We start from the raw sequence: 23,838 nt of genomic DNA, 5'->3' as shown, positions 1-23,838 counted from the left end.
ATATCCAGTAAAAATTATGGACTCTGGCCATGTTAATGACAACACAAAATTTTAATTAAAAGGAAATATTATGAGGACTCCCATTTCTGCATACAAAGGATTAACTGTTACAGAATTGCCTTAATGCTATATACAACTAGAAAATTTGATTAAATATACATGAAGCCATCAGACAGGAGTAATAGGCAGTGCAGGGTGTGATTTTTTAGAGAAGCAAACAAGGTGAGTCCTATGATTGCCCATCTCTACCTGGAGGCATTTTCTAGGGCCACGGTGCAGAAGAGGGTAAGCAAACAGAGCCTGGTGATCTTGCTAAGTTGGGAGACAAAGATTGCAGTACAAAAAAGCTGTAATTTACAGGGTTAAATATTTAAGAAGCAAAAGTTGCACAGAGATGAGCAGAGGGTTCCTCCCATTTTTAGTTGAGTACTATCTGGGCATGAATAAGAGGAAACTAAATTCCATGGCTGGGAAAAGAATCACAGGAAAGCAGTGGACCAAACAATTCCTAAAAGTCATACAGAACCAAGAGTTTGTGTTCCCGTAAGACAAGAGAAAGACATAGAATACATAACTCATTAGGTAGGGTCCTTAGGAGTGTATATGTCTTAGTGGTGGAGGAAAATTCATGTTAAACTAGAAGCTGCTCTGAACCTATACTAACAGACCTTATAAGAAAGCCTCAAAAGATCAAACTAATTTCAGATAACTCTATAACAGAACAAAGTCGAAACTCCTATTTAAAGGAATGTAACAAAATTCAATGTTCAACAAGATGAAATTCAAAATATCTGGCATCCAAACAAAAATTCACAGGCATTCAGACAAGAAAGAAAATATTGACTATGGTTATGATCAGTCAGAATAGAGTCATAAGTGACAGAAATGATGAAATTAGCAGAAAATGGTATTAAAAGAGGTATTATAAATGTGGTCCATGTGTCCAGAAAATCTGAAGGTGATGAGAAAAGAAACAGATGTTTGAAAAAAGACACCATTCAGGAGATGAAATTAAAGACCCAGTAATAGAAATTATCCAAAATGAAGCAAAGAAAGAAAGAATACTAAGAATAAGAATGAACTGAGAAGAACAATATCAAGCCAACCAACATATGCATTAGATTCCCTGAAATAATGATTACATTTTCCAAATTTGATGAAAACTATAAACTATAAATTCAAGAAACTCAAACTCAGTAGAAAAAACAAAAACCACCCTCAAACACATTATAAATAAATGGCTTTTAAAAAAAGTAATAAAGAGAAAACTTCAAAAACAATTAGGGAGGAGAAGATGTTGTACACAGGCACAAAGATAAGAAGAACAGAAACTTCTTGTAAGAAACTATGCAAACCAGAATGGAATGGAGAGACGTCCTGAAAACACTGAAACACTGTCCTAGAATTTTGTATTCCATGAAAATAAGAAAATAACTATTCAATTTGAGGAAAAAATAAAACAGTGAGACAAATAAATCTGAGAGAATTTCTTACTTATTATTTAGACCACTACTCTAAATAATAAGAAAGAAAAGTCCTTAAATACAAGAAAATGTATTCTAGATGGGGGTGGGGGTGGGAAGAAAGCACTAGATGATACATAAAGGGAAGAGCAAGACCAAAGATGTTAAATGTGTGGATATATATAAAAGCTATTTTTTTCTCACTTCTTATCTCTTTAAACTATAATTGACTATTTTAGGCAAAAACCAACAACAATGACAATATAGTTAGGGGTCTACAATTTATGCAAAATAATGACAAGCTAGCATAAACAATATGCGGAAGGAGGAAATGAAAGTATACAACTATAAGATTATGAAGGTGGATTGTAATAAGTTAAGCATATTTAAACTCCAGAGCAACTGTGAATGCATTCATGAATGAATGAATGAATGAATCAATCAATCAATCAGTCAATAAAACAAAGAGGTATAGCTAATAAGGCAACAGTGAAGACAAAATCACAATACTCAATCCGGAAAAAGGCAGAAAAAAGAGGAGAGAAAAAGTATTGAAATGCTGGGAATTATAATGAATCATTAACTCTAGAGGAGACAGGAAGTGTAATAGAGCATAGAGGCTTCAACATTATATTTAATTCTTTTATATTAAAAAAAGTATAAATTAAATGTGATAAAATATTAGGGCTTAATACAATTGGTGAATTTTTAAAACGATGCTGGTTTCTATAGATTTTTATGTCTTGAAAATATACTTTAAAATTTGAATGACAATAATTCCTGTAATTAAATAAATATTGGTAAAGTCTCTCTTTTTTGTTTTAGAAATAAGTTATATCAACCAATAAAGTCTGTGTGTTTTAAAATAAGTGGTTCTCACCCTGCCATGTGGCTCAGTGGTTGAGCATTGACCTATGGACCAGGAGGTCATGATTTGATTCCCAGGCAGGGCACATGCCTGGGTGGTAGGCTCAATCCCCAGCAGGGGCTGTGAAGAAGGTAGCCAGCCAATAATTCTCTCTCATCATTGATGTTTCTGTCTCTCTCTCCCTCTCTCTTTCTCTCTGAAATCAATAAAGAAATATATTTAAAATAAGTGGTTCTACAAGAATAATTAAGTGCAATGACCTTATTAAATTTTGTTATGTGAAGCTAATCTAGATAGCTAATATTAGGTATTTAAAAGTAAAATGCTAACTCTCCTCTGGCCTGAAAGGAAAAAAATGACATTTTAAAATGACTGTGGTACATTGACACAATGGAATACTATGCTGCAGAAAAAAGAAGAAATTCTTAACATTTGCAAAGCATGGATGGACCTGGAGAGCATTATGCTAAGCAAAATAAGCCAGTCAGAGAAAGATAAATGTCACATGATCTCACTCATTTGTGGAATATAGTAAACAACATAAACTGATGAACAAAAATGGATCAAGAGACAGAGAAGCATCGATCAGACTGTCAAACCTCAGAGGGGAGGCAGGGGAGAGGGGAGCAAGGGGGAGGGATCCACCAAAGGACTTGTATGCATGCATATAAGCCTAACCAATGGACATAGACACCAGGAGGGTGAGGGCATGAGTGTGTGTGTGAAGGGTGGAGGGGGAGAGACAATGGGGAGATAAGGTCACATATGCAATACTGTAATCAATAAAGAAAAAAAAGAAAAGAAAACGAATAAATAAAACACCAAAAATAAAAACAAAATAACTCATAGAGTGAAAATTTTAATTTCTTACCATCAATAATTCAACTTTTCAAAGAAAGAGAAAATAGAGTTGGTCATGACACTGAGGAAAACAATAAACCAATAGCTCTGTTGCCTTGCCTTTTCCATTGCCTCCAATATTACAACTCAGGGCTCTCAATGAGTAATCAGATATGATATAAGACTTTAATAATTCCACACCTGAGAGTGAATTAAGGCTATTTTTCTCTCTCTTCATTGTCTATCAGCAGGCCACTCACTATAGTTCACTAAAAATAGATTTTTGTTTTTAGTAGTACAACTAACACAATTCATTTTAGGGTAATTAATCAATGTAGTACTTGAATAACAAATACAAACACAATTTTAAGAACCAAAATACTTTATTACTTCATTTTACAAACATAGACTTGAAGATCAGAAAGGTTAAGCGACTTGTCCAAAGTTATACAATAACTAATAGCAGAGCAAGTATAACAATTAATCTCTTCCAAAAAGGGAACTCCAGCAAAACTCTTTGATGTCAATTCAATGGCTCAAAAAGAACACCCATAATACTGTGTCTATCCTTATGGCAAAAAGAGGACTATCAATCAAAATCTCAAAAGATAGAATTCTTTCGTAGCATTAGAAAGAAAACCAAAACAATGCACAAATAACATGTGAGATGCATAAAGAATATAAACTTTTATTATCCAATTGGATAGCCACCAGCCAATGTGGCTACTGAGCACTTAAAATATGATTAGTCCCAATTAAGATATTCTATAATGGACACAGATTTTAAGGACTGAGTACAAAATAAGAAAGTAAATATCAAAATTTTTATATTGAATATAAGTTGAAATGATTATATTTAAATATCTTAGAAAATAAACAACTTGTATCTTTTTACTTTACTTAATGTGGTTACTATAAAGTTTTAAATTACACACACGGTCCACATATTTTTATTGGATAGCACTGTAATATAGACCAGTGTTTTTCAACCTTTTTTGGGCAAAGGCACAGTTGTTTCATGAAAAAAATCACAAGGCACACCACCATTAGAAAATGTTAAAAAATTTAACTCTGTGCCTACATTGACTATATATAAAGTAATTCTCTTGAATAGGAATCAAATAAACACAAAGAAAGTATTTTATAATTACTTTATTATGAAATATTAAGTAAACAAAATAGTAAAAAATTATAAAATTCTTGTCTTGTCTGCACCTACGGCACACCAGGCAACATCTCGCGGCACACTAGTGTGCCGCGGAAGAGCGGTTGAAAAACGCTGATATAGACTATAGAACTGTCTGAAATGAAGAACTGAAAGAATCAGCGTAAACTTTAATTCATTCATAAATGGTACTTTCTCCTAAATAATTAATCAAGATAAACTGAAAATTCTTTAAATAATATGATTGACAAATGTAAGATGCTATACCTTATACACTTTATGCTTTAACATCAGACAACCCAATTGAGAAAGAACCTATAAAACAGCTGGCCAGTCCACTTCAAAAATATCCCAGTTACGTACACAAAGGAAGACAGTGGTCCTGTCCCGGATTGGAGGTGAAGAGACGGAGGAGACATGATAACTAACTGTAATATGGGATCCTGGATTGCCTCCTGGACCAGAGAAAGGACATTATGGAAGAATGGATGAAATCTATAAGGTTACATAATAGTTTTATATCAATGTTAATTCTTCTGACATTGATCATTGTACCATGGTCATATAATATATTAACATTTGGAAAGTTGGATAAAGGGTAAATGTGAACTCTTTCTATTATTTTTGCAATGCTCTTTAAGTCTGGACTTATTTCAAAATATAAGTTAAAAAGGAAGATCAAGACAGGGCACTGGCTACCAGGACAAGAGACTGTGCTTCCTGTGAAGTTTAAGTAGGGAAGGCCCAGTCTTTTGTCTAATGCAAATCAATAACCTATTTCCCTCAACACTGAGTAGAGCTTCCTGATTTAAAGTAGCGAATATCAGGGTGCTTCTAAAAATTGTCAACTTATTTTAAAAATAAGCCAAGTGAATGCTTGCTTCTGCAAATAAACTTCAAACACTACATAAACAAAAATGCTATATACATATTTGCAATTAGAAAGTGAAAGAATGCCTTTTGAAACATGTCACAGTTCTGCTGTTATCATCACCAAGCAGTCTTTGTTAAGTAGTCACCACCAACCCCTACATGAAGTTTCCCAGGGCACACAAACACAAAAATGGTAACATAGCTATGAAAGAGAAATAAAGAAACTAAGTGTACAGAAAAGGTTTCCGTTAACTATTTACAAAATAGGCAAATATAACCCTAAGGAGTAGGCCAGGGAGATGTGAAAACACATCATCAGCAGGCTGTGGGCAAGAATATGCTTTTTAGGCATTAAGCTTAAATATAATAAAGACACAATACATTAAATCTATACTTACTATGCATTTATGCACTAATATGAAGGTGAAACAATAGGATGAGATGTAGTAGTGTAAAGGAATCGATATAACATTTAATCTGAAACAAAGAAGCCATTCGCTGGCAGGGAACTCAGTCTTCTACAGAATAGGGCCGGGAAGCAGATCCACTGTGTGGCTACGAAAGTCCAATTCTGGACAACACACAGGACAGCTTCAATAGTTGAAACAAAAACAGCGTGATGAATGAGGGGGAAATTATCTGGCTTCCTAATCAATATATTACAAATTAGCCTTAGAAAACCATGCCTTTCATCGGTTACCACTTAGAAGACCAAAGTTAAGAAATATTCATGATAAACTATATCTTTTTAAAAGTCATTACCAATAAGCAATGCTTCTATATACTTAAATTTAATAAAATGTATGAAGCAGAATTAAAGGTGTGCTTTTTTTTAAACCCAATGGCTTAATAGTATGCCTTGAAGGTCAGAAGACAGTCTCTCTATCCAACTAAGGATATGAGAAAGGCAAATTCACAAATGAAGATAGTCTGAAGAATATGATCTTGATTCACTTTTATTTTTTTAATATATTTTATTGATTTTTTTACAAAGAGGAAGGGAGAGGGATAGAGAATTAGAAACATCAATGAGAGAGAATCATCTATTAGCTGCCTCCTGCACACCCCTTATTGGGGATTTGCCCTTGATCAGAATCAAACCTGGGACCCTTCAGTCCTCAGGCCTATGCTCTATCCACTGAGCAAAACCATTTAAGGCTCGATTCACTTTTAGTCAACATGCTATTCATAGTAATTCCACAAATATTATCTAAGTAAATCCATGTGTCTTATTCTGGAAATAAGACATCCCAGAAACACACTGTCTAGTATTGTGTAGCAGCAGAAGCAACTTGCATTTAAAAAACGAAACAAGCAGCAGCATAGTATTCCATTGTGTAGATGTACCACTCATCTGCTGATGGGCACTTAGGGTTGTTTCCAAATCTTAGCTATTGTGAATTGTGTCCCTATGAATATAGAGGTGCATATGTCATTTCTGATTGGTGTTTCTAGTTTCTTGGGATATATTCCTAGAAGTGGGATCACTGGATCAAATGGGAGTTTCATTTTTAGTTTTCTGAGGAAACTCCATACTGTTCTCCACAGTGGCTGCACCAGTCTGCATTTCCACCATCAGTGCACATACCATTTGCAACAACATGGTTGGAACTGGAAAGCATTAGGCTAAGCAAAATAAGCCAGTCAGAGAAAGATAAATATCACATGATCTCACTCATTAGTGGAATATAATGAACAATATAAACTGATGAACAAAAACAGATCAAGAGACAGAGAAGCATTGATCAGACTGTCAAACCTCTGATGGGAGGCAGGGGAAGGTGGGAGTTAGGGGAGAGAACCACCAAAGGACTTGTATGCATGCATATAAGCATAACCAATGGACACTGATACCAGGAGGTGAGGGCATAAGTGGGTGGTTGGGGAGTGCAATGGGAGGATAAGGACACATATATAACACCTTTATCAATAAAAAAGGATTCCATTAAAAAACAACAAGCAAACAAAAAACAAACAAACATGCTTTGAATGGATATCTACATTCAAAATTTTACTCCCACCAAGAGATGAAACATCTCTAGCCCTGACTCTAGAAATGCCGGGTGAGACCTGCCACTGTGTGTCAAGTAGTCACACCATGCCTAGAACCACAATGCTCTCCCATACTAAGACTGCAATTTTGAAAGCTATGTACTTGTTTTACTTGTGTCACTGGGACTAGCCTGTTTTTAAACCACTTACTGATCATTGGTTCTTTCAGACTACTGTACCAGTACCACAGTCTATATAATGCTTTGAACATCACTAGCATTCAGTAAATAACAACCAGCTTTACTATTAAAAATAAATTTAAAAACAAGCAATGAATCTAGACTATGCAACTCTCTATTGAACATAGAACTGCTGTCAGTGACACTAAAAGCTATTTACATAAAATGCCCTCAAATTACAAAATATGCAAATTATCTTTATGCAAGAAATGTACCAAATATTCTAAGATTCAGAGTGCTTAAAAAATTCACCCAACTGGGATGATTTCAGATTAAAGAAAATAAGGACTGTGTAATTATATACACTTACCTTGACAAATAGAAAGCAATCTGTGATTAGAACATAGCAATTAGTTACAAAATGCTTCACATGGATTTAATTACCCATCAGTCTACATGTAGCTTAATTACTTTTATCTTATTGCATCAGTAAAAGATTTCTGCCTGAGGCAACTGCCAGTCATATATTTATAAGGCTTCTAGACTTTACAGTGAATACATTATAACATGCAGGCAAATGTGCTGAAGTTACAGTTGCAAAGGCATTCTTCATTTTGACTCTGGTTTTATCCATAAATATCTCATTGCTTTCTTAGAGTCCACTATCATCTAGCTTTCACAGTGATGGTGTCACCTATTTGGCTAAATAACATTGTTGACATAAACATCACCTCTGTTTATCCTAATCTTGTAAGAGCTAGAAGGAAAGACCTTTAAAACCAGAACAATTATTTTATTGCCCTGGGGCAAAGGGTACTATATTCTCATGGGTAAGGTAAACACTTAAATTCAGAAAGGAGATGAGCCCTTTTCAGACAGCTATAAGTTCAGAAAGATGGTGGCTTCACTGAATGGATGTTTAGTGATTCGGAGTGGGAATTTTTCTCTCCTTAGGAAGACAACTCCATAGTTTTAAAATTCAGCCAACCAAGGTTTGATTCCTAGCTCCTTTGAGAAGTTATTTAATTGACCTGAGAATAATAATAACCATCTTAATTTAACATAATTGCTAAATTCAATAACATAAAAAATATAGCTAGTGGAGGGTGGCTCATAGCAAATCCTATATAATAAAAGGCTAATATGCAAATTGACCAAATGATGGTACGAGTGGTCGCTATGACAGGCACTGACCATCAGGGAGCAGATGCTTAATGCAGGGGCTTTTCCCTGGTGGTCAGTGCACTCCAACAGGGAAAGCACCTCTCAGCCAGAAACTGGCTCATGGCTGGCCAATGCAGCGGTGGTGCCAGTAAACCCCCTGGCAGCAGGCCTAAGCTGTCAGTCAGACATCCCCTGAGGGGGCCCAGACTGCAAGAGGGCACAGGCTGGGTTGAGGGATACCCCTCTAGCATAAAATAAAAGTTAATAGAATTTGTGGGTTCCACCAGAAGGGGCCTGTGAGAATTACATGATTTCCTCAGAAAAGAGGATTCTTTGGATGGAGCCCAGTAGAAAATACTCTCCCTCCATTTTTCTTTAGAGAAACACTTCTGGTGTTGATTGGAAAATTAGATTCTCTAAGAAGTGAGAGTTCTGGCATTAGGGGAATCTGACTTCATCCGACTTAAACCATTTAAAAACCCTTCTGTAAGATAGGCAGGTCTCTGAGCCAGATGGCATTTTGTCAACTGAGCTTAGAGAGATCTATGGAGGGTTCCTTTAGGGCTCATAAGTCATCAGGAGTCTCTGTGGAAATCTTTTACCCAAACCAGAGTTGCTTTTGTTTCTGTTCAAATATAAACAAAATCAATAGGAAAAAGAGTCTCAAGTAGTACTGTGCTTAAGAATAACCTAGAAAGCATTTAAAAAGTCAGGTGAGAGGCAGGGTGGGCAAGATTCTAAGAAAGGATTCTGTGGTGATATCCAAGACTGTGCAATCTGGTGATATGATAACCACACTAAGGAAAACGCTAGGTGAGGGTTCATGAGAATGTATGGCAACAAGTTAAACATACTTAACTAGTAAAATCCTAAAAAACAAAACAACAACAACAAAAAAAACTAAAAAAAAAAAAAACAAACACACACACACACACAGAAAATATTTTTATACCTTAAAAATTTGTTAAATTCACCGAAACCGGTTTGGCTCAGTGGTAGAGAGTCGGTCTGCGGACTGAAAGGTCCCGGGTTCTATTCCGGTCAAGGGCATGTATGTTGGCTGCGGGCACATCCCCGGTAGGGGATGTGCAGGAGGCGGCTGGTCGATGTTTCTCATCGACATTTCTGGCTCTCTGTCTCTCTCCCTTCCTCTCTGTAAAAAATCAATAAAATATATATTTTTTTAAATTTTTGTTAAATTCCTCCTTAGATTTAGTTAACACTCACACTATGATTTTGAACTCCCCAATTACTGATCCCCAAAAGGAATACAAGTTCCACATTCTTAAAAAGAGTTTGCAAATGGCTCATGTATTACAAGGACACAAGAAACCAAAGTCGCAAGAGATGGTCTCAAGAGTGCAGCTTTCGAGGTGAGCCCAGCTATCTGCAGAATGATGAATGTGCATTTAGTAAGCTCAAGCTAATTACTGAGGATGTTCAGGGCAAAAACTGCCTGACTAATTTCCATGGCATGGATCTTACCATGACAAAATGTGCTCCATGGTCTAAAAATGGCAGATCATGCCCTGGCCAGTGTAGCTCAGTTGGCTGGAGCATCGTCCTATGTCCCAAAGGGTCATGGGTTTGATTCCTGGTCAGGGTACATATGGGAGGCAACAGATGGATGTTTCCCACATTTAAGTTTCTCTCTCTCCTTTCCTCTCTCTTCCAAATTAATGAAAACATATAATCAGGTAAAGATTTTTTAAAAAGGCACACCAGACTGAAGCTCATGTTGAAGTCAAGACTACTGAAGGTTTATTTGCTTTGTCTATTCTGTGTTGATTTTACTAAAAAAAAATGCAACAATACGATTCAGAAAACGTCTTACGCTCAATGTCAACAGCTCCGCCAAATGCATAAGATGATGGAAATCATGACTGAGAGGTGCAAACAAATGGATTCCAGCTAGCAGTGGGAAGACATAGGAAGGCTGGCCAATCTATTTATCCAATCCATGTTTTTGTTTGAAAAAAAGGTCAAAATGCTGAGGAAGCCCAAGTCTGAACTGGGAAAACTCATGAAACTTCAACGTGAAGGTAGCAGTTCTGGAAAAGCTACTGGGGATGAAGCAGGTGCCAAAGGTGAATGAACTGATGGATATGAGCCCTCAGCCCAAAAAATCTGTTTAAAATTCAGACACAATGGTGACAAACAAACAAATCTATTTACAATTGTTTTATTCACATAGATGCGTCCAGCTCTTCACACAAAGACTTTATAGCACATAATAAATACTCAATTAATATTTGCTAAAGGAAGGAAAGGGAAGGGACAGGAAGGAGGGAAATGCTTCAAATGTTTAACCTAGGCAAAGTCAAATTTTCAAAAAATATTTTTCTATTATTCTTGTAGGTAGGAAACCATTTTTCAGAAAGTTTTCTAAATATAATCAGATGTCACAGTAACAGATTCCACCACACATTTCAGAAAGAACGTATTTGCTCTTTCATCTCTTTGTGTAGCTTGTCCCAGTAGTTCACACCCAGCAACAGAACAGCTTTGTCTGCAGAGGGCCAGCTGCTAGACCAGGGTTGGCCTCTCGCTGGCCAGTGACAATGAGCACAGTAATGGCTCTTAGGCCTTGTCTGTAAAATGGCCATAATAGCAATGAATGGTTCCAATTCAAAGACAGGAAATTTTCCACTGAAAAAACAACATCCGACCTGATACCTGGCACAAGGGCAATTATCACACACAGTTACTTATCTAAGATGAAGTAGCTCCAAAGATAAACTGCAACTAGAAAAATATTAAATATACATCAATGAATGTACCCCCCTATGAACAGAATGGTGGCTCATGTCAGAGAAAGCTTTAGGGTCAGCTTGGTTAGAATTCTCGCTGCACCATTCCTTCGCTAGGCAGCCTTGGGGGAGCTACCTACATCTCTGAGCGTAGGTTTCTCAGCTGTGAGATGAAGACAATCATTCCATACCTCAGAGGGCTGATGGAATAAGAGAATCCATGCAAAGCAGTCCCCACTCTGCCTGGCACACAGTGAACAAGCTAGCCACTGTTACTATGTGAGACACCAAAGTAACAACGAGGAGATATGGATCCATCCCAGATCTCAACATGGGTGTTTTCATGTTGTTGTGTTTTGGCTGCAGCAGGAGCCGTTGCTTTTGGAAATTGGAAATAACAGTATGTGTAGTAAGACATTAGAGTTACTCTGGAATTTCCATTTGGAGAAGAAAACTACTTCTGTGATAGTAAAGTTACAATAAAAAGGATAATTGTGGCATAGCCTGTTCAGACCTATATGTAGAAATCGCCCCGTTTGCAAATGGGAACTACCCAAGCACAGAAAGAGAGCTTGATGCAGGGCTTTAAAAACAATAAAGTTAATTAAAAGAAAAAAATACTTTTTATAGAGTTCAAAAACAAGTTAATTTTTTCTCAAATTCACGTTTAGAGTGTTAACAGTCAAGAAGTTAAAAAGTAATGAAATAAATACTTAAAACCACTTCAACCGACTTCTATTATAAGAAGCTTTCTGAGTCTGCTTTTTAACTCATTAAGTGTTTTTCAAGTTAGGTTTGGTGCCTCAAAGCAGGTTTCATGGTGATTTTGTCAAGAAAAAAGTCCAGAAGTCACTTACACTTTTGATTTGGAAAATCTAAATCATCTTGATGAATTTTTTTTCTTATAAACCAACATTACAAAGATGAATTAAAATTAAAGAAAAATAAAAAATATAGTTTAAGTATTAAAACAAGTACTAAAATCAATAAACCAGGAGCTAATACCCTTTAAAAGAACCAATGTGCCAAATCCCTGAGCCTTTTTCCTTTATATGCTTTGGGGTCAAAGGAGGAGACACTGATGTGAATTGGCTTTTGGATGATGGGCAGAACAGGCCATCAGATGCCCATCTGCCAGTGGCGAGAACACAACTGCCATTGACCTCGGACGTGGACAGGGGCAGATCTTCAGGGCTGGTGTCAGCCAACAAAAATTAAACAAGAAAAATCAGCCCAGGTACCACTTCCTACACACATACACACACACACTTTTGATAATTATGAATGGAAAAGAAAAAGGCACACATAGAGCAAAAATCACTGCTACGAACATCAAAATACAGAAAGATTATTATACTTTAAACAGGAAATATCCAAGCTGCCATTCCTCCCTGAGTGCCTTCTCTTTACAAGCATCTTCATCTCAGTGTCTTCTTGCCTCCCTTTCTCTCCCTACTACTGCTCTTGCATGGGGACCATTTCTGTTCTTCTGGGTCCTCCCTTCCATTTTCTCCTCCACTGTGCTGCATTAGAGACTGCTTTCATTGCCACAGTGGCTAGCCTTTATTGCCAGCAGAGTAGGTTAGTACCTTTAAATGCCCCCTCCCCGGAGAAGACCTAAAGTACCCCCAAAGAAAACCCAGCGAATTAGTGGTTGCATACATTAAAGCCATCTGTTGTTGCCATCTGCCCAGGAAAGTTATCGCATTAAGCCTGGCCCTTGAAGTGATGATCCTCTCTATGTCTACTGGGAACCCTCCATATTGTCTGGAACTGTCAGGGTTTATTCCAACAAATGTTAGGAGAAGGAGAGGCTACATCTCCACTGTATCGTGTTAAAACTAGGGGGTGGGGGGAGGCAATACTTTCACTTAAAAGATGGAATGAAAAATGAATATCGACTGGCTTCTATAAATAACTTCTTCAAGTGAAGATGGAACTCAAAACAATATCCCTGAGATATTATGAATCCTGGACTCTAGCTACATGTATTTTGGGTTGAATATTTTTTGCATGGAAAAGATTCATAATTTTTTCAACTCCAGATTCTGAACTTCCAACTTCTAAAAAATAACAGAAACCTCAAAGACGGTCTAGAGAAGACGAAAAGAATTTTAATTGTAGCACTTCCAATGTTGTCTCACTTTAAATAAGTCGCTTGATTTTGCTAAATCTCAGTTTCTTTATCTGGAAAACAGGATAATTTGGCCAGATTATTTCACTCAACTTTTGGGGTTGGAGATCCCCTTTGACACTGATGGAAGTCATGGATCCCTTTCCAAAGATAAGGCACATGCCACATTTTACTTGATATATCAGGAGATTCATAGATATACATCTGTGGAGAAATTCCTGGACTTTATGCTAAAATATAATGCTCACTTAGTGCACACAACAAACCATTTTTTTAAATGAAGATATATAATTTTTACCACTAGAAAATCAATTTATTTATACTCCCCACTTAATAGCTGTTGGATAATTCCTTGAAAAATATAAGTTTAATGAGATTCTGAAATTATACATCTGCTCATGGACCCTACATATACCTATTTATTTGGTATAATTGTAAAATAATCACTCTATCAGCCAAGAATGGCCACTTTTGATTGGCAAGTGATTTAAGTACAACAAGAGTTATAATTTCAATGGCTTGAGACTTTCAAAGCTTTCATCAAACATTAATAAAATTGTTATTCTAAGCAGCCATCTCTGAAAAAAAATTTTCAAAAATAATAATTTCCATTTTACATCAAACATAGGCTGTTTACTTTGAAAAAAATGAATTAAACTGGATAAGAAAGAAGCATCTCAACTATCAACCATCAAGTGATACAGTTTACATATAATCTTCCAAGATTTTAATAAAATTAGTGTATTTAATTTTTATATTTAATAAAACTCTTATTAAAAACAGTAGCTTTTATGAAAACTATCAAAGAAAGTAATATAATTAAAGATGAATAGTTCTTTGAAGTTTTACTAGGAGACACCATTCTGAGGGGATTAGAAATAATCATCATTCCTGGATTCAGGCTTATTAGTTATCAAGACAAGTAGAAAAAAGTAAAGCTAAAACACATCCCTCATTTAGGAACTCTAGGACACAATTCCCAAAGTACCTTCCATGTTCTAGAATTCTAGGGACTAGGACATATCTTCCTAACAGCATAAGTCAAAAATTTGATTTTTGACTTATCTTTGCTACTATGAGTAAAAATCAATGCAAAAGCAATAGTAATGAAAAAGAGGTATACTCCTATTGAATTATTAATAGGCAATACAACTGTAAATGTTTTTGTTCACCATTCTTCACTGCCCTCACAAACAATTTCAAAATGGGAGCTGCTGAAGCATGAAGACTGTTTGCAGCCATTGCTTTCTGAAATCACAGCGCTGGGAATTGGTGGAATTCTTACCTCCTTGGTTATTATCAGGCATTGTGAACTTTCTTTGAAAGCAGACTATAAATTCACAAGGGGGGTCCTTTTCCTTCAATCAAGGAAATGTTTAAAATGACCCCCATCTGCCATATTAATGTATTCTTCTCAGAGACTGCCATAAATATTTAATATAAAAAGGCACCGTTTAAGCACAATGAATAGCTTATGAAATTAAAGTTGGCTGATGAATTACACTGTAAATAATGACAAAGAAAATATGAGCAGCATTACTAATTTCACTTATTTCTACTGATATTTCTTAAAAAATATTCAAAAAATAGTTAGATATGAAGGTCAACTTAATTGGCATGAAAGGGTGACTAACTCTATAGAACCATTAAACTCTTGACTCTATATCTAACATGTAGGTATAGTACCCCCACTGAAACAATAGCATGTTGATTTTCAATTTCTCAAGAAGTCTCACTTAACCTGCGAACTACTTTCACAAAACGTCACAGAAGTGGAGGATACATTACATCTAGTCCCTGGCTTAGTCTTTTGTATTCAAACAGGAATCAACAACTAAAGGCTGACTTTTCTACAGAAGACATTCAGCACTCATTAATGAAATGAGTGCACACAGTTATTATCAGATGCATAATTCAAAATTGCTGAGAAAATATCCTTTTTCTTTCTGGTATTATTACAACAACAAATCTGCATATTTTCCACTCTCATTAATATCCAGAAAAAAAAAAAAATCCCTTACTCTTGGTGGTGTTTTTCTTTTAATGAATAGCTGTTATTTCTTCTCCTAATAACTCCAAATCTCTCAATTCTTCCATTTAAATCAAACAATTTCAATTTCTTTTAATTTTTCTCAGAGGTCTCTTTTTCTAACACATTTTCAATGAATGTCTCCAGAGTGTAATAAAAGTATTATTTCTCAATACTTGCAAAGTTTAGCCAAAATAATGTTAACTCTTACAAGAACAACATGTCCTTGACATAATAAGTGTGCTGCCCAGATTCCCCTGTGGGGTTAGGGACAACCCTCAATTCTAAACAGCTTCATAATTCAACATACTATATACCTATGGATGTTTTTGACCAAACCTTACACAGTTAACAGTTTCTCTTATATTGATGTCATGCATCAATACCCTTCGTATGTTTTTACTAAGTAAAATGCAATATTGTTACACACTAAGTATATCATCTGTAAAAAAAATCTTCAGGCTATAAACAGAGCTGATGCATTTTCCTAAAATTCTTATGGGAAAAATATACTAGGAATTCTCAACATTTTGATTTATGTAAAGATAGTTAATTTAATGGTTTCCCTATTTTTATATGGACTATCGTTCCATCATAAAAGAGAGAAACAAAATTGATTGGAAGTATTCTGCAAAATGTCATAGTACTCACTAATTAATATAATTGGCTTGGTATTTTGACAATTGGTTGAGGTTCTACTATCTCCTCAATCCTTATCATCAGTATGATTTATAGATGTGTCTATTTAAAAGATGATTATTGTATATAATAGAATCTAAGACATCTAAATACCTTTTAAAATCACCTTTTAATAACTTTTAGTTTGCCTTAATAATACATTTTTTACTCAAATACCTAATAAGTATTCTTATGCCTAATACTCAAGATATATAACAAACATAAATTACACTATTCATTAATTTTAATAGATATCTCAAGTGGTACATAGCTACAGCCTAAATTACAAACCATTTGATAAATGATGGAAGTTTCTGTGCATTATTTAGACTCACTAAAACAAACTTTGTAATGAACAAAAGCTTCCTAAGTGAGAATTCTTGCCTGAACAAAGTCAAAATATAAACCTCAACCCCTAGTTTTCTGTTCTCACCTCAGTCTTAAGTTGTTCTGAAAAAGCATGGAATTGTTTAAGTCAAACAATTACAGTCTCATGTTGAAGAAGAGAATGTAATGCACAGGGAAAATAAGCAATCCTCAGTCTACCCTCACCATTCTTTCACTATAGCAGCTGGCCTGTTCTATTCCACAATATCACACACACATGTGCTACTAGATATACAAAGATGCAAAATCTTCCATTTAGACACAGTCCCCTCCTTAACGCTCCTGTATTTCTCAGGTGAGATAATTATTTTAAGTTCTTCCCTCATCCCCACATGGCCTTCCCAGCAATCAAGATTACTATAAGAGAGTAAAGAAAGAAAAATTTCAAAATGGGGATTTCTTTATAACCTAAAATATTTCAAAGACTATGTCAGCATGTTGAATGTGACTTATTACAGCAAGTACAAAGGGCATTTTGAATGTTGGTGAGGCAATGACTTATTCAGGATAGGCCACGGGGCCACTCCACTTAGACTGTGAGATCAGGATTAGGATAAGCAATTAAAGATTACTAAGAAAGATACCTTAGGCTCCTTTTGTTTCATTTAAAATTACTCTGAAACATCAACTTGAAATAGACCTAAAAAGCCATGAGCAAGTCTAACTCTCTCAGCCTTGTGCTCTTTCTAAGACAGGGATAACAGCTTGTCTCATTGGGTGTTGTAAGCCTCAAGATCATTCAAGTAAAACATCTAATACAATGACAGGAAATAGTCATCATTAAATAAATGGAAACTATTTTTCTATTACCATTTTATTTTTAATATAACATTTTGAGAAGGAACCTTTCTATTACAGATAGATAAGGGGGCTTTGACTAAGACAATTCTTTGAATCTCAAGAAAAATGTACATACAGTTTGCTTATAATTAAAGCAACATTGTCTCCTGATTGCTGTATTCCCTAACTACTGGGTAAGTAAAACTCTCAATATTCCTATAAGTCTACCAAGCCAAGAGTGTTTGAATAAAAATATCATAGGTCCACAGTTTCTGGAGGTACATTTTCATACTAGGTGCTCTCTGAGGTACAAAGCTCACTAGTAATTGGAAATTTAGCATCATTATTTTAATACTAACTAAATATAATAGAAGTGTGGATGGCAGTACATAATTCTAAAAACAAAATATTTTTATTTGGTCAATTTTATACATAATAGACAAAACCTGATTCTTTGAAAGTTTTTAAGATCATATGGAAATATGACAAAGGGAAGTCAGAATCAGAAAATAGTACTCAATACTCTCAAGAATAAAGATAAGTAAAAAATCTCTAAAAAACAAACAAACATATATTTTGACTTGTCAATCAAGCATGAATCTAACCTATTCTACTGACTTCACTACCTTTGATCACTATCCTCACCTTGTCTTGGAGTTAGCTTTTTCTGCAGTGGCTCAAACCTTCATCTTGAACTCGATCTTCACTTCACATTTATAGGCCTACATTTATAGGTCTAGTCCTAAAACCAATATCATTCATTCAATTATGAGCCCAGACCCTGCCCTCTGCTCTTACATGTCACTAAAAAAAACAGCCAGGCCAAATTTAGTCTGGACATCCTAATAGCATACTCCATAGTGCTGAGAACTGATACAATTCGAGCTTGCAGTTATAAGGAACAGCAGCAGATTCTGAGTAAATTTATCTAAAGAAATACTGAGAATGAACTTAATACTAAACTTCCAGATACAAAGAAGTGCAAAACAGGCCTAAAGAGAAAACAGTGCTTCTGCTGCAAACTCGGCCCCCCACAACAGCTGGCTGCAACTGTTGCCACTCAGGCTAACAAACATGGAATCGGAGTGGAGCCTCCATCCTCAGCTTGCTCACTTCTGAATTGGTTTATTGATGGGATCTAGATCACATGCCTGTGCCCTATGAAAAAGGAAATAGTTTTCTGAGTTCCGTCTTGGGAAGGTGATTATCAAGATGGTAGAAGTGCCTGGATTACAGGGAAAGTAGTATATATCTCCTTTTTATTCCCCATTGACCTTCCCCCAGCCTCTCCTACCCCCTGTCACATACCCTCAACGCCCCCCCGCCCGCTCTGCGCCCACCCAAGTGTCTTGTGTCCACTGGTTGTGCTTATATGCATACATACAAGTCCTTCAGTTGATCTCTTCCCCTCCCCTCTGTAATTTGACACTCAATGCTTTACTGCCTCTATATCTATCTTTTTGGTTTATCAGGTTATAATGTTCTTTATTTTCCATAAATGAGTGAGATCATGTGGTATTTTTCTTTCATTATCTGGCTAATTTCACTTGACATAATGCTCTCCAGATCTATTCATGCTGCTGCAAATGGTAAGAAGAATCCCCCCAACCCTTTTTTTTTTAATAGCAGTGTAGTATTCCATTGTATAGATGTATCATAATTTTCTTATCCACTCATCTGCTGATGGGCATTCAGGCTGTTTCCAAATCTTACTATAAATAGTGAAGATGAAAACTCTGTAATGTTCCTAACTGCCTCATGCCAACTTCTGCAATCTCTACTACTATGCTTTACCTTTTCAAATTGTGAAGGCACAGCTTATGATTTAGGCCCCCATACTGACTATGATACACCTTGATTAATTCTGCCCTTTTTTACCCCCCTTTTCCTCCTCCTTTTCCTTCTAGCTTCGGTAGTGCAATGGCTACTGACATGTTAGTTATTCCTGAGTTCTCATAGAAAATCACTTTCATCATTAACCATGTGTATATAAGTAGAACCACCTTTGTCATATGAACTTTGTCATGACTCAAAAAAGGGAAAATTCCAAGATATGTTTCACATAACACTGCTTTTGGACAATACAGAAGGGCAGAGATATCCATGACAGATAAGTATTGGAAGTCTTGCTTGGATAAACATCTTGTATGGATAAACACAATGAAGAAGATGGGTGGATCACTATTTCTTAATGTCTCATTTAGCATCATTTTATGTAGCCTCCCATGTGCAAACTATATTTAGGAATAGAAAGAGGCATAAAGAGACTGAAAAGTGAAGTAAAAGAAATATCACCTCCAAGCTAAAGTCCCAAAACAAATAATATGCAATTATATGCCTTAAAAATGACTAGAAGGATAAACAGAAACTTCACAGTATTTATAGAGAACTAGGGGCCCAGTGCACAAAATTTGTGCACTGGGGAGGGAGGGTTCCCTCAGCCCAGCATTCTCCCTCTCACAGACTGGGAGCCCTCAGGGGATGTCCTACTGACAGCTTAAACCAGTCTGGCCTCCCTCTGTGGGAGGCAACCAGGTTGATCAGGGGAAGGCGCCAGCCCCATCACCTTGCTGCTGCAGCCACTGCCAGCCACTGCAGCCGCCAAGGTGTTTTCATCAACACAGACAACAGTCCCTTCACCATGAAAAAATGACAACTTTCTTTAGGCATTTTCAATATGTGTCTTTCATAGAATGTGACCTTCCTTCCTTCCTTCCTTCCTTCCTTCCTTCCTTCCTTCCTTCCTTCCTTCCTTCCTTCTTTAATCCTCACCTGAGGATATGTTTCCATTGATTTTTAGAGTGTGGAAGAGAAAGGGAAAGACAGAGAGAAACATCAATGTGAGAGGGACACTTTGATTGGTTGCCTCTTGCATGAGCCCTGACCTGGGCCCTGTCCAGGGAGAAGCCTGCAACCTAGGTACATGCCCTTGATCAGAATCGAACCCGGACCCTGCAGTCAGCAGGCCAAGGCATTATACACTGAGCCAAACTGGCTAGGGTATGATATGATATTTCTTAGCCCTTCAGCAGCAGACTTTCATTTTTTTCCTCCAGGAGTGTGGTGGAAATACTCTAGATCACCTTTTTGGATTCTTATTACCCAAGTTACCAAGAAAATTACCAGTGGCATACAGGGAGCATAGCCAATGAGCGGTCAGAAAAGGTACAGTATTTCCTCTGCAGCTCATGCACAGAGGCAGGACTGCTGGCAAACTGAGGCTGGCACACCCCCCTGTCTCCGGGCCTGCTCAAGCTTCCCAACACTGGATTGGAAGTACCAGCTAATGCAATAAGTCAAGAAAAGGAAATAATCACAACATCAATTATTAAGACTAGGAAATTGACATTGTTATCTTTCTATTAACTCAACTATAGCTCTTATCTGGACTTCACCAGTTTTTCCATTAACTCACTTTTTGGGGGGGGGGGGGTAACAGGGAGGAGTAAGAGGAAAGTTCTATAAATTTTACTACATAGATCCATATAACCACCACCACAATGGACATGTAGATCTACTCAATCATACCCAAAATAATGTTCTGATGTTACCCCTTTAGTCATTACTCTTCCCACCCCTAACTCCTGGCAATCATTAAACTATTCTCCAGCTTTATAATTTTGTCATTTCAGGAATGTTTTATATAGACTCACACAGTATGTAGTCATTTGAGATTGGCTTAAAAAACCCCTCAACATAATGCTCTTGAGATTCAATCAAGTTGCAGCATATATAAATACTGTGCTTTTTCTTTTTTTATTGCTCAGCAGTATTCCATTGTATGGATATACCATAATCTATTCATTCATTCACTTGTTGAAAGACATTTGGGTTGTTTCCAGTTTGGAGATTAAAGCCACCATGAACATTCATGTATAGTTTTTTTTGTGTAAATTTACATTTTCATAAATACCCAGAAGAGAGGCTACTGAGTCATATGTTATTTATAATGATTAGTTTCTATGTGTCAACTTGACTAGTCTATGGTACATAGTTTTTTTCAGTCTAGATGTTGCTGTGAAAATATATTTTTTAGATGTGATTAACATTTAAAGTAGTAGCCTTTACTAGTAAGTAAAGCAGATCACCCTCCATAATATGGATGGATCTCTTCCAATCAGTTGAAGGACTTAAGACAAAAGACTGAAGTTCCCAGAAAACTAAGGCATTCTTCCCACAGACTGCCTTTAGATTCAAGACTGTAACAGTGATTGCTGCCAGAATTTCTAACCTGCTCTACAGAGTTCAGACTTGTCAGTCCCCACAATCATGTGAGACAATTCCTTAAAATCAATCATTCAGTGTGTGTGTGTGTGTGTGTGTGTGTGTGTGTGTGTGTGATTTGCTCTATTTCTCTGGAGACCTCTGACTAATACAATACACTATGATTGGGAAGTAGGCAGGGATATCTGTTCTTAGCACTTATTTTTGATTTTTCCTACTATTCAATAAGCTGATTTTCAAAATGTAAATCCATTTATAATATATACAATTCTTTATATATAAATACATAAATATAAAAAAATTATAATAAATATAGATACAGGCATATTGGCTAGCCAAAGATGAATAATTTAATAGATTCAGTAAGTATTATATGAAAAGGTCTTATAAAGTCCATTAGTATTTCAGCAGGTAAATTCTGTAAGAAGTAAAACAGACTACCCTTTCTCCAATTTTATACCCACCCTAGTAAACTAAATAGAAATATGTCCAGGCACATTGTGTGAGTTTGGAAGTGAGCAATATCTTAGATACACGCACAAATGATATGCAAATTTTGTCAATGGGGGTCCATAGTCATGAGAAAATCTACACTTTACAAAAGTGGGAAAATTGACTCTTACTTCAAATAACTATTAAAAACTATTTTTAGGGAACACTATATAACTACAGAATACTGTTAGGTTCTAAGCAGTAATAGCAGGAACATTTTAAAAGCACTTTAAATAGTAGTGTTTTAGAAAATAATACAGGAATAAACAGATAGCCTTAATCTCTCTGTCATGAAGACAGCCATTAAAAATTCAACAAGTTTCTACTGAGATCTATTAAGTTCTAGGCTCTTAGGAAACACCAATGAAGAAAACATATAGTCTAAACTTTCATGGACTATACAATGAGTTGGTGTGGGGTGGAAGAAAAGTGAAGAAAAAAAAAAGTAATAAGTCATAAATCATAATAAATCCTAAAGAAGAAAAGTAGATTTGGGAAAGCAATTAAAAGATGGAGGTGTGGGTGGAGGTAGGTGCTATTTTAGAGAAGACGGGCAGAGACAAAACACCAAGAAGGTGACATCTGGGTGAAACATGGGCTATTTAAAGCTAGGGTGACCTGGGAAGATGAAAAGAGAGATCCTCAGATTTCATTCTTGATTACCTGCCTCATTCAGTTATTCCTGGATCAAGACTGTATCTAGAATCCTTCACGCCTTTTTCTTTGTTAGCAACTGAAGTCCTGACCAAACACAACATGTTCCTCATAAACTACTCATCTGCAGAAATGAGAAGACCAGCCTCACCTCAAGAGGAGCTGGACTCTACCCCAGGCACAGTCCAGGAGGGCATGCTCCTTCCCCACCCAGGCAGGGAAAAGCAAAAGGGTTACCAACAGATGAATGAAGAAGAAACAAATAGCAGCTACATAAAAGGTGGATGTTAAAGAGAGGACACTGAAAATCTTTATGAATTTGAAAGAAATAATAATAATAAAGTTGTCAAGTAGTGTCCTGGTAAAAATCAACAACAGAAACCGGGGCTTCTTCATGCACTTTCATTCAAAAGAAAATGGGAGTGGATCATGGGTACATCAATCACCGTGTGGTAGAAAATACAACTATCAAACTATTGGGTGGTCCTCTCAGAGGAAAGTTGTCAAATGCATCTGACTTTGATCTTTCATTCACAGAAATAGCCTGGAGAAACTTCTCCACCCCATAAAAATAATAAATCTCAAAAGCCACATACTATGAACCACCACTGGTGAGAAATCCTGGTTTTCAATGTACTAAGTAAACATTAACTGTTAAAATGCTGAACCAGAAACATTACAGTGAAACCCAAAGGAATAAAAATCTGTAACAAAAAATCTCGGGGGTTGAAGAAGACACAGAAGAGAAAGAGAGAGGTAGAATCTATATCATTTTTTACATCAGAAACCATTTAGGGAAGCTATTAAGCATTAATGAGAATTAATACCCAGAAATTAAATTTGACTATGTCTTTTTAAATTAAAGTCAAAATAAAAAAGAGCCTAAATAAAAATGTCTATAATAATATAAAAATCTTACTTGTATGAATTCTTTTAATTTTTGGTAAAATCCATGAACAATGATGATTTGGGTGATTTGTCCACATAAAAGATTACTGATTAATGTACACATATATAAAATTAGTATGTGAATCAATATATAATTTTAAAGCAAAAATAATTCCAACAAAATAAATAGCCTCTTTTCACTCATTGAGTCCTTTGTGAAGTTATACAACTGGCTAGAATCTCTCTTGTCAAGAAATAGTATAGAGCAGTGCTAGGAA

At 36.0% G+C, this 23,838-nt stretch overlaps 1 protein-coding gene and 1 pseudogene across 3 annotated transcripts in view; one reads left to right on the top strand and one right to left on the bottom strand.

The window, feature by feature from the left end:
* CDKAL1 (CDKAL1 threonylcarbamoyladenosine tRNA methylthiotransferase) overlaps positions 1-23,838 on the bottom strand; it is a gene marked incomplete at its 5' end in the record, with an annotated part of 619,533 nt that overhangs the window by 250,264 nt on the left and 345,431 nt on the right. The gene's annotated exons all lie outside the window — the stretch shown is intronic.
* On the top strand, positions 440-22,963 carry LOC311617437 (small ribosomal subunit protein eS1-like; annotated as a pseudogene). Its single transcript has 4 exons — positions 440-543; positions 9,866-10,071; positions 10,270-10,694; positions 22,749-22,963. The product of its transcript is annotated as a small ribosomal subunit protein eS1-like (transcript).

This window comes from Pipistrellus hanaki (genome assembly GCF_964339955.1).
Source record: "Pipistrellus hanaki genome assembly, chromosome: 2".
Taxonomy (NCBI): Eukaryota; Metazoa; Chordata; class Mammalia; order Chiroptera; family Vespertilionidae; genus Pipistrellus; species Pipistrellus hanaki.
This window is presented reverse-complemented; position numbering and strand designations above follow the sequence as displayed.